Below are 11,506 nucleotides of genomic sequence, written 5' to 3'. Positions count from 1 at the left end.
ATGGGGGAAAAAAAAAAAAGTGGACTGTAACCCCAGCAAATCTACTTTAACATATGTAAATCCATCTCTGCCGCCTAATTCAGCAAAAAGCTTAAGCTCAAGTTAGAGTGGCTTCAAAATCGGACTTTTTTCTTACTCCCCTCTTACGCTCAGAATTTCCTGACGGGTTTTATTATTAATCGGCACCGAGGACGTGCTGCTCCTTCTAATGCAAATAGCCATAAATACAGCCTGGGAGTGCAGGGGTGCCCCGGGCCGGGCTCGCCCCCGTTGCAGCCAGGGCTGAGCCTTGTGCTTTCGCGCAGAGCAGCGATTCTTCCCCGGCAGCGCCGCGTTCCAGCAGCTCCCGTAAAAACAGGGTACACGAGACCTCCGAGAGGAGCTCCTGGGCCAGCCTGGGCCGGGGCGGGGGGGGGATGTAAAGCCACCAGAACGCATTGGAGTCAATGGAGCTATCCTGATTTACACTAACAGAGCATACAGCCCTTGGCGCATGATGCCAGATGGTAGTTTATAAGCGCAGGAATTGTTTAGGAGCGTGGCTATTACGCCGGTACTAATGAATTACAAATAACTCCTTCAGGAAAGACCCTTTGCTGACTAAGAAACGTGTCCCTGCGATAAACTAACTGTTGAGGTTTAAAGGGTCAGCAATTTTTTAAAAATATATTTTATTCCTAGTAAGTTAAAGGGGCTCGAAAATATCCCACTTGCCTCATTAGCAAATATTACCCAATTTTTCTTTCATAGTGTAGCAAGGGGAAAGAAAAGCGTATAAAATAAACACCTGGCAGGAGTGCATAATCTGCATAAATTCAAGTGGTTATGCTCTTGACAGAAAACCAAACCAAAATGAGACTTTCGAAGCCGGCAAGTTGAGACCTCAGCGACGATTTATTGTCGTGCAGAGAGTGCACGGCTGGGATTTTAAAGAGTAGCCTTGCAGATCCTGCTGCTCCGTTCCCTCTGCACGGACGGGTCGGCTGATGCAACTCCTCCAGCTTTTCTAGGCACAAGTCACAGGCGAAACGGGACCCGGCCCACCTCCACAGGCTGATGCTGAGGAGCAGCATCACGTTGTAGTTGTAGGTCTTCTCCGGGTCGGTGGTCAACAAGGTGGGAGGTTTGGTGCTTGTTGGTCACAGGCGTGCCCCTGGGGTGGAGCAGTCGTGCTACTTCATGTTGGAGGTGAAGTTCATTGTTCTGGGCCCTGCTGATGGGCTGCAATGTGTCTTTTGCTTGTAGAGCCTTGGTATTCTCTTTCCTTGGGTCTTTTGGGGATGACCATCCCCAACTTGTGCCATTTCTCCATCATCATCCAGTACCACAGTGACCAAGCGAGCACATCCATGTGCTGCCTTGGTTTGCTGTGCCAGGCAGGTGTTATGGTAGGACCAACTCTGGAGGGACAGGGCACGTTGTGACATTTTCTCTGCTCTCCCCTGCATCGTAGCCCTGACAGAAGGTTTCTACGATTCCATTCACCCTCTGGCACAAGAACCCTCTAGTTTCCCAAGGAAAATGATTTGCCAAGCTGTTTATGCAAATTGGCATCAAACAACCTCTTGACACAATCTAGCGTGTCTCTGCCTCATTTCAAGCTTTCTTTTGCCTGGCAGGTGGGTGTTGCGGGTTAGGAGAGAACTCGTGCCATCTCACCCCATCCTGTTCTTTAAACTGAGCGATATTTAGCGTCTTCCTACGTCAGTGCCGTACTTTGGATGCCCCATCCCCGGAGGGGTTCAAGGCCAGGTTGTCTTGGAGCAACCTGGGCTGGTGGGAGGTGTCCCTGGCCGTGGCGGGGGGTGGCACTGGATGAGCTTTAAGGTCCTTTTTAACCCGAACCATGCTATGAGACCGTGTCGCATCAGCCCTTACGGTTCCCTGACGGCTTCAGTTTCCCATATTCCCTTACTCTTCCAGTTGGAGGAGGAGGGGAAAAAAAAGGAGAGGGAGAGATGGAGAAAGGTATACAATCGGTGGGAGGTGACAGGAGGCGGGGGAAAAAGAAGAGCTCCTGGAGGAGATGAGCCTGGGGGTAGGTGCCCTGCGCTGGCAGCCCATTCGGAGCACATCCAGATGAGCGACAGCTGGAAGCTGTGCTGGGCCGGTGTGTGAGATAAAATGCTTTTTGCAGGCAAATGGCCAGGCAGGTTGGGACAGAGCTGGGAAACGGTGTCCCCGTTGCAGCTGCTGAGGATCCCCAGGTGCTGCAGGAACCTGCAGGCAAGAGCTTTGCTGCCTCCCTGCACCGGGGCAACTCGACTGAGTTCCCCCCCGAAGGAAATGGAGATCTTTGTTTTTAATATGTGCCTGTCCCTTAGGAAAGGGAAGAGCTGAGGGGGACAACCCTAGGGCAGGCGGGAGAGGAGCCCTCACCATGCGCTCGTGGCTTTCTCCGGGTTGTCTTTCCTGCACAATTACCTGAAAATTAAGCCCGCTCTGAGGCGTTTCGATAGGACGAGGGGAAGAAAAAAGGCAGGGGGTTTGTCGCTAAAAGGAAAGGGCCGGGGGGGGGGGAAGTTTAGTAAATTCTTAACGCTCGATTAAGTTTAGGTGCAAAACAACGTATTTACAACAGAGCTGGTCTCGTCAGAATAATAGAAAATCCATGTTCGCAGGCATAAATTATTGATAAGGGTTAACAGGGCCATATCCATTCAGGATGACGTGCCGTGTTCCTTCTTCCCGTTGTACATCTATTTTTCTGTTTCTTACATTCCCTTTTTCTCACCTTTTAACCCCGGTGTTTTAAACCACCCCCAGCCGTGCCTTTCCTGCTGACAGTTTTGCCCTAGGAATGACTGGTTCATTTTCTCCCCCAAGAAAAGGTACCATTCGAGGCGTCAGAGTGCAAACCCACACGTTAACAACCCAAAACATAACAAATCCGGCAGCCTGATGTATTTCAGACGAAGTCTGGAGACTGCATCTAAGATTACGCATCGAGGTGGAGGTATCTACACCTTCGAAACCGAAGGCAAATAGACTGAGGTTTTTTTAATCTTTCGTCTCCAACCACGTAAGCTGGAAACCAGCATGAAAAGAAAAAGGAGTGCTGAGTTTCTGTCGAAACTGCAGGCTCGGAATTGAATTCTAAAAACCTTCATGGAAAAACTGCAATAACTTTTGGTTTGGGGGTTTTTTTTCAGCAAAAATTAGGAATGATAACATTGAGATCAAGCCCCAGAGGAGCTTATCACTCACTGGGCTTTGGAAATCACCAGAGAGGAAACAACCCTGGAGGATCCTATCCCTGGTTTTATATATTCCCCTACAAATGCCCCATATGATGGAGTCCTTTGGGACTGCAGCCACCTCTGGGCCAACCTTCAGCCACACTGAACGTAACGACACTGTTAGGTCTTTGATTTAGCAGCTTTAGCCCTCATGTTTTCATTCAGCTTCGGTCCATCCTCTAGTTTCCCGGCTACCAATATGAGGATTAGGGCAGGGCAAGATCATGGCATCATAGACTGTGTTAGGTTGGAAGGGACCTCTAAAGGCCACCCAGTCCAACCCCCTGCAGCCAGCAGGGACATCTGTAACTAGAGCAGGTTGCTCAGAGCCTCATCCAGCCTGGCCTTGAATGTCTCCAGGGATGGGGCCTCCACCCCCTCTCTGGGCAACCTGGGCCAGTGTCTCACCAGCCTCAGTGGAAAGAACTTCTTCCTAATGTCTCGTCTAAACCTGCCCTGCTCTGGTTTTAAACTGTTGCCCCTCGTCCTGTCGCTACATCCCTTTGCATGTAGATGACGAGTAAATGGCAACTTCTGGCAAGGATTTCTACTCGGTGATGTGCTTCAGCAGGGGGAAACCAATTCCTCCTTTGCAGCAGACTTCAAAGGACCACGACAAGGTTGGACCCGGGGCATGGAGAGCAGCTGAGCTTGCTGGTCTCTTGAAGACCTAGAGCTGGTCTTTTGGAGACCTAGGTGAGGAAGACGATGTAGACGCACTCACCAGCTCCAGGGTTATTTCCGGGCTCACCCCAGATGGGATGATACGATGAATAGGTCCCAAGACAGCATGACAAACCAAAAGTGATGAGCCGCAGTGCTTATGCGTTAATCCAGGAGTCAGGAGCCATCTGCCTGTGACAACCAGCACGAACCTCTCCTCGCCCAGCACCATTTTGCCGCGATTGTTTTATGTTTCTTTATCTTTCTTCTTCCAGGCAGCAAAAAAAACCCTCATGCTTGCGGCTTCTTCAAGGCAGGGGAGGGAATGAAGGTTGATTTCTTCTCCCCACATCTAAAAAAAATCCATATTTGAACAAAGACTTGGAAAAATTCATATACAGAAGCATCGTCTTGCAATTAATCATAAAAACTAGCATAATGTAGCAATGATTACTTAGCAAGAACAAACACCCACTCTGTTCTATCTTCTTTTTGTCGTGGTTTGGACAATTTTCAAGAGTTAATAGGTAAAGCCTAGTTTTCAATAGCTCAGACTTCCTTTTTTTGTTGGGTTTTTTTTTTTTTCCCTTCTTTTTTTGTAAAAACCGTTCTTTTCTTGATTATTGTATGTCCCAGCAGGTATTAGGCGTTAATGGTTGTTTTCACATCATTTGCTGGGTCCTTATTTGAAAAGAAAAGTAGTTGGGAGCAAATTTGAATGCTCCTGGCCCCAGCGTTAGATGCAAACTCTGAAAGTTCACGGTGCTGTCGAGTGATCGGGTGTGCGGATCAACACCAGCTGCCCCCAGAGAGATGCGTGTAGCTTGTTTGAGTTTGGTGAGGATGGGAGAAGAAAGAAGTGGGGAAACAACGCGGATTTTGGGGGGGGTTTTTTGCCCAACCTGTGAAATTCGGTGCCGCGAGGTGTTACGGTGGGCCCTCGGAGTGTTTCCCCTCTCCCTGAGCTGCTCTGTGGCACGCCGCAAGCTGGCCTTCCTGGATTTTATTCAAAAAAAAAAAAAACCAGACCAACCCACCATTATTCTAGTCAGCAAGCGCTTTGGCTGAAAGGCTGCGCTTTGTTATTATTATTTCGTGTCTGTTGCAGTCCACAAATAATAAATAAAACCTTGGGTAATTTAGCTTTAATTATGCTCCCTGGTTTCATTGCCTTGCCGTGTCCCAGGTGTGCCAGGTCCGTCCCCCTATTTAGCTTCTCTATCATTTCCACCGAAAGGCGCCTCTGATTATTCACCCTTTGTGCTTCGGTGATGTCCAACAGCCCTTTTCTTGTCTCTGCTGCCGGGCTTTGGCTGTGCCTGGCTGCGGTGGCCTTATCCCGGGCTGGAGTGGCCGAGGGGGCTGGAAGCGGGGGGAACAGAGCAGGATTTGGGAGAAATCAAGCAGGGATGCTCAGGGAGTTTGGAACTGACCCTTCCCTTCCCTCCCTGCAGAAGTTGCCGGGTTTTCAGCATCAGAAACGTTCACAGCAAAGACTTGATCTCGGCATCTCTTCCCCTTCAAAAACGGGGAAACATTGAAACGTTTGAAATAACCCTTTTGGACCTTTTTGAAGTGAAAGATATTCTCTCGGGGGGTCAACGTTAATTTCCCTTTAGACGTTTAGCTAGAGAAGAGAAAGCGAGCGGGACGGCCGACATCCAAAGAGCCGCCTCTCGGGCGGTGATACGGGCGCCCCGCGCGCACCCAGCTGCGAGGGAGGGGTTTGGGCTGTTCCATTTTTCGGTTTCTCTATTGATGGTGCCTCTCCCTCCGCAGCGACGATCTTTGCCGATGCGGGGGAGCTAATCTAGCGGGCAAAGCTCCGTGTCGAACCAGAGACGGTGCAAACACCCCCTGTCTCTAGGGGAATCCCTGGAGCAATCGGCGATTGCTCCTTCGGGCCCACATTTGTGAATATTTTGTGCTATTTTAATTTTTTTTCTTAATTATTTTTAACACCTGGGATATATCAGCTGAAGTGAGGACTGCTGCTCGCGGGCATCACTCTTGCTTTTTTTTCGAAGAGAAAGGCTTTGCAGTTTTCCTCCTTGCAGTTAGCCATTTGGATCGCCTCACCCCTTTGGGAAGATTTCCAGGTCCCCTCAACAGAGAGCTCTCTGTCCCCAGCTGTGTCACCTTCCCTTCTTGGCTTTGCGAGCTGCCTTGTCACGAAGGAGCGGGGCTGTCACGGTTGTTCACAGATCAAAATCCACTCTTTGATGTAAGCTGGAGTTTGAGCCATGAACTGCATTGACAATGAGGACCGCGACCTTAAACTGGCACAAGCGACTGCCCAAAACTCAGTGGGGGAATGTGAGCCCAAATCTGATGTCCTTGCAGCAGCCGAAAGCGAGGACGAGCACGCAGACGCTGCAGCGGTGGCAGTTTGTGCATCAGCTGAATAATTGGAAATTTCCATCTAGGCCATGTCTGAGGAAAGATCACGACAGAGATCCCCAAACTGCCGCTTCCTACGGCTTAGACGCGAGGCCCACGCAGTGGATGTGTCCGTCCCACCTCGATGGAGTCGAGCGACGGGAGGGGGACCCTGGGGCTGTTCGTCGCAGGGTCCTTTTGCCGTCGTTGTGCACAGCAGGGAGTTCACGCTGTGGCACGTGGTGGCCGTAAGGCTCAGGCAAGGTGACTTGGCTGAGGCTGGGGCGGCTGACTGCGGGCGGCAGACCCCGTGAGCACCCTTGGCCGTGGGTGGCAGACCCCACGAGCACCCTTGGCCATGTGTGCCAGTCCTGGGCAGAGGTTTGTCCCTCACCGCACGATGGAGGAGGGTTACCAGAGGACGACCTGGCACGGGCACCCGGTCACAGGCTTTGCCCGTGTCTGCCGGGGTCTGTCTTTTTCTGCACCTAAAGGCTCCCAGGCGTATTTTGCACGTGATGGGAAGATCTCAGTGCAAGTTAAGCACCAAAAAACTTTATGGGGCACTTATTCCAAAAAAGAGGTGGGAAACCCCAGCTCCAACCCCACTCCCAGCTGCTTCCTCCCATAGACTCAGAGCAAATACACCTGGAAAGGAATTCTTTGCCCTTTGGTGTCTACCAGGCGGTGGCTGAGAACGGAGCAAAGACCCCAGGATGGCTTCCAGAGCTCCCCTGCATCCGGTTTCCAGTTGCTTGTGCCATTTTCACGTCCATGCCCTCAGCCAGGACCCACCACTGCACCCATTCAGCCTGGATCCACCAAGAAACTGTGAACCTCACCTTGCCCGTGTCCAGGGAGTTGTATTAGGGGGCAAGTGCTGTGGGATAGGAACTGTCTACGGCTGTGCTTCGTTAGCATCGGGCCCCAATACCCCCAATTCCTCCCTGACCCTTCAGGCCCATTGTAAAGAACGGCCTTAGACTGGCAACAGGATGCGCCCAAGCCATGTACTGGGAACCGGTGTGTCCCCCCCTCCATCAGCCCTGTTATTGGTGATTTCAAGGTATTATTATTCCAGCACCTCCATCTAAACAAAATGAGCCTTGAATAAACATAATAGTAAGCTCTGTTGTTCAGCGGTGCGATGCCATGCCTTTAGCAGTCAATTCCCATAGGGAGGCATCCCTTCCCCAGCATGCTGGATATAAACCTTAAATTTACATCTCTAGTTAAATAGCAGCTTCCAAGACTAAGGCTTCAGTCTCTAGTGACAACGAACAGAAACAACTCCCCCATTAAAAATTTCATCTTTTTTTTTTTTTTTTTTTTTCTGATGCGAAACTGTGCTGTGCAGGCATTTTTATAGGTTCCCACAGAGGTGGCCTCGCTGCAGCGTTAAATCTTTGCCGCGTCAGGCCAAAAAGTCACTAGAGATGATGCTTAAACGCCACGTCCATTCCCCTGCCATTAAAAAAAAAAAAAAAAAATAAAAAAAATCCTTCCCTGCTGGATCACGAGTGGGAGATTAAAATCGGCACGTGCCGCGCGTGGAACGGGGAGGCGAGATGGTGGAGGGCAGCAGCCAGCGCGCCTGGGCTCCCTCCCTGCCGCCGTCACCCACCCCCTGCGTCCCCATCACCAAGTCCTTTTGTGTCTACTCCCAGCGTCCGTTTCCCCCCAGTTTTCATCGAAATGATGAATGTGCCAGATCAGGGGCCGTCTCCACGTGGTGCAGGGCACCCACCCCCTGCCGATGCCCAGCACGAGACCAGTAGCACCAGTGTGTTCCATACCCCGCTGTGGCACAGCCCTGCCCGACCTCCCTCCCCTCTCCGTGGGCAGCGTAAAAAAACCACAAAGCGAAAAAGATGTCGTTAAAATAACCCTGCTTATTGCTTAAACACAAGAAAAAAAAAAAAAAAGCATAGTACCGCAGAATTAAAGGCTCTTATCCCACCCTGTAACTCACCTAAGCTTTATGGAGCACATATGGCAGCCCGGCCACCCACTGCTCCGAGATTTCAGCAATCCAGGAGCGCGTGGGGGCGGGGAAGTGAATTAAAGATGAAGTGGCAGCTGGAACGGTGAAGTTCCTGCCTTAAGATCATTTTCGGCGGAGTTCTGTGCATTCGATAATATGTGCCGTGCACATGGTTATTTCCTCGAATTAGATAACAGTAGATAACGCAACGATCCTAATCTCCCCCCGTTGCTTGAAACCTGGCATTACGCATCGGCAACAGAGTCCCGGCTTATCTGCTCTCTGATGGCGTCCTCGGGAGCTCTCACCGGCAGCTCTCTTTATTTAGATGTTGCCAAGATTACCGCGGATGGAAAGGAGCGTCTGCTGGCAACCTGTGTCGCCTGCAAGGTGTGAGGTTGGAGATAGTCGGCCCCGGCGCTGGTGCTGGAGACGAGCTCCTGCCATCTGCAAAAGGCAGATGGACTCGACGGGATTATAAGGAGGAGAGGGACAAGGTAGGGGGACGGCCAGGACTGTATCTCCAAAGAAGGTGCCTGTCGGCGGGGTGAGATTGCCTTCCACCCCTGGCTGACCCCGCAAGAGGATCTGTCTCATGTTCTCTAGGTGAGAGCCACTTGTCCAGGGCCCTCTTCAAACCGCTGAGAAACCACAAGGATTTTTTTTTTTTTTTTTTTTTTTGTAGTCGTTAGTTGGGTTTATTTCTTTCCATTTTTATTTCTTTTCCCCAAATCTCACCTGGGATTCTGGCACCGGGGCAGTGCTGTGGTGGGATTGCATCAAGGACGGGACGTCTTCCCTGTGCCTGTCCCCCTTGGGGTCCCATGACATCCCAGACGATCCCGTCCCATCACGGGGAGCCTTTTGCAGTGCTATAAATGGAAAAGTCGTCATCGGAGGGCACTAATTTTATGCACACCGGGTAAAGGCTTCTTGAGCTCAGGCTGTCAAGACACCCGTAACTCTTCTGCTCCTGCAATAGGTGGGGGCAGGAGGGTGTTAAACGTAAAGGTAAATCCTTTAGGGCGTCTCCTGATGGGAAAACGGGGTTCAGACACGCAGTAGGTCACCAGGTTTGCAGAGACAAAGTCAAACTAGCGCCTCCTTGTCTTTCGGCACAGCAGGGTTGTGCTGGGCAGGCGCCGGAGCTCTGCCCGTCACCGGACCTGGCCAGCCCCTGCCCGGTCTGTCTCCAGGTGAAGAAGGGATGCTCTTCCTCAGGCACAAAGGGTAGCAGCATTCTGGTATTCACGTATACCAAGGAGGGATCTCATCAACGCTTCTAAATACTGAAAGGGTGGGTGTCAGGAGGATGGGGCCAGGCTCTTCTCAGTGGTGCCCAGGGACAGGACAAGGGGTAACGGGCACAAACTGGAACGTGGGAAGTTCCATCTAAACATGAGGAGGAACTTCTTTGCTGTGAGGGTGGCAGAGCCCTGGCACAGGCTGCCCAGAGAGGTGGGGGAGTCTCCGTCTCTGGAGACATTCCCAAGCCTCCTGGAGGCGTTCCTGTGCCACCTGCTGTGGGTGACCCTGCTCTGGCAGGGGGTTGGACGGGATGATCTCCAGAGGTCCCTTCCCATCCCCACCATTCCGTGATTCTGGGATTCTGTGTATCGTTTTTCCCTGCTGGCATTTAATGGGCGTTTTAGTAGCACAAATAGAAAATGCTGCATATTCATCTTCCATGTCACAGGCACTGAGACAGAGAGGAGTGAAGGGAGAAGCGCCTCAGGCTCATTGTACCAATCTTGTCCTCGGCAGCAATCTCAAAGATGAAGAATAACTTAATTACCGCATATCATTTCGCCTCCTTTATTTGCTCTTTGTTGCTCTCCTCCGATGCCCGTGCCCACGCTCTGACACGCGAGGGGCAGGCAGGCAAAACACTGCTTGATTAAAACGCCCAGTGGACTACGGATCCCTGACCCACTGAGAGCTCCCGTGGAGCAGGAGAGGGGAGATAAAATATGGGCTGCACCTAGAAAGATAAAGAAATGAAATCCATTACACTGTCAGGGGTGTTGACTTTGCCCAGCGATGCCGCCGGCCGGTGACGGGCTGGCCGCTCCCGGAGAGCATCTCGGAGAAGAATAAGGGGATGGCGTGTACCTCTGTCTTGCTCAATTGGCTTTGGGAAGAGTGTGGGCGCACGCGTCATTTGAATGAAAAAAAAAAAAAAAAGAAAAAGCCAGACCGAAGGCAGGAAGAGTGGGTTTTCCCACTCCCGACTCAAATATGGGAACCGGGATTGCTCTGTGTGGGTTTTTGTTTTGAGCCACGTGGCACGAGTACTTGGCAGTTCCATCCCAGGGGATGCATGAGGTACAGAGTGTGAACAAAAAAAGATGCCCCCAGGGACCTGGGGACAAGGGGAGACTCCGAGTAAAGCAGTGTTTATGGCCTTGGAGACCAAGAACTAGCCACAAAGCTCAGCTCCGCGTGTTCTCTGTCACACACAGGGCAGACGGGGACACAAATAAAATCGGATATTCCCTGCTTTGCCCTGAACAAGGATCCTGAGTCCTTCTGCTCGATCGCCCTGACTTCGAGTGCTGCAAACCTGCACAGAAATGCCGCGTTGTTTTTCCCAAAGTGCTCCGGAAGGTCCCAGCCGGGCAGGGGGATGCGGGCAGCCGGGAGATGCCAGGGCAACGTAGGTGAAAAACTGTTTTCTCTGACTTTCTCCGTCATTTCCGAGATAGGGACGTGACCTGGGAGGCTCAGCAGCTCAAGCGCGCTTGTTTTCACAGGGTGGAGAGCACCAGAGGCAATTAACATGTTTAAAATAACTTCACAGAACCCTGCTGCAAGTTTGCAAGGCCGGGAAGAAGCCGAAATCCTCTGTGGAGCCCCATCTGCGTGGCCACAGAGGGACTCTCAGGGAAAGGCTTTCAATGGTCTGGAGCATAGAGCCATCTACCAAATCCAAATATCCCCCTTTTCTTCCACAACATGTCATGGAGCTCCAGAGCTCCAGCAGCTCTGGAGCCCTCAGCACAAGAAGGACACGGAGCTGTCAGAGCGGGGCCAGAGGAGGGACACGAAGATGATCCGAGGGCTGGAGCCCCTCTGCTGTGAGGACAGGCTGAGAGCTGGGAGGGTTCACCCTGGAGAAGAGAAGGCTCCGGGGAGACCTTCCAGCCCCTTCCAGTCCCTAAAGGGGCTCCGGGAAAGCTGGGGAGGGACTCTGGAGCAGGGAGGGGAGCCATGGGACGAGGGGGAACGGTTTAAACTGAGA

The sequence above is a fragment of the Chroicocephalus ridibundus genome, chromosome 19 (assembly GCF_963924245.1).
Source record: "Chroicocephalus ridibundus chromosome 19, bChrRid1.1, whole genome shotgun sequence".
Taxonomy (NCBI): Eukaryota; Metazoa; Chordata; class Aves; order Charadriiformes; family Laridae; genus Chroicocephalus; species Chroicocephalus ridibundus.
The sequence above is the reverse complement of the archived record's forward strand: the minus strand, read 5'-3'. Positions refer to the sequence as shown.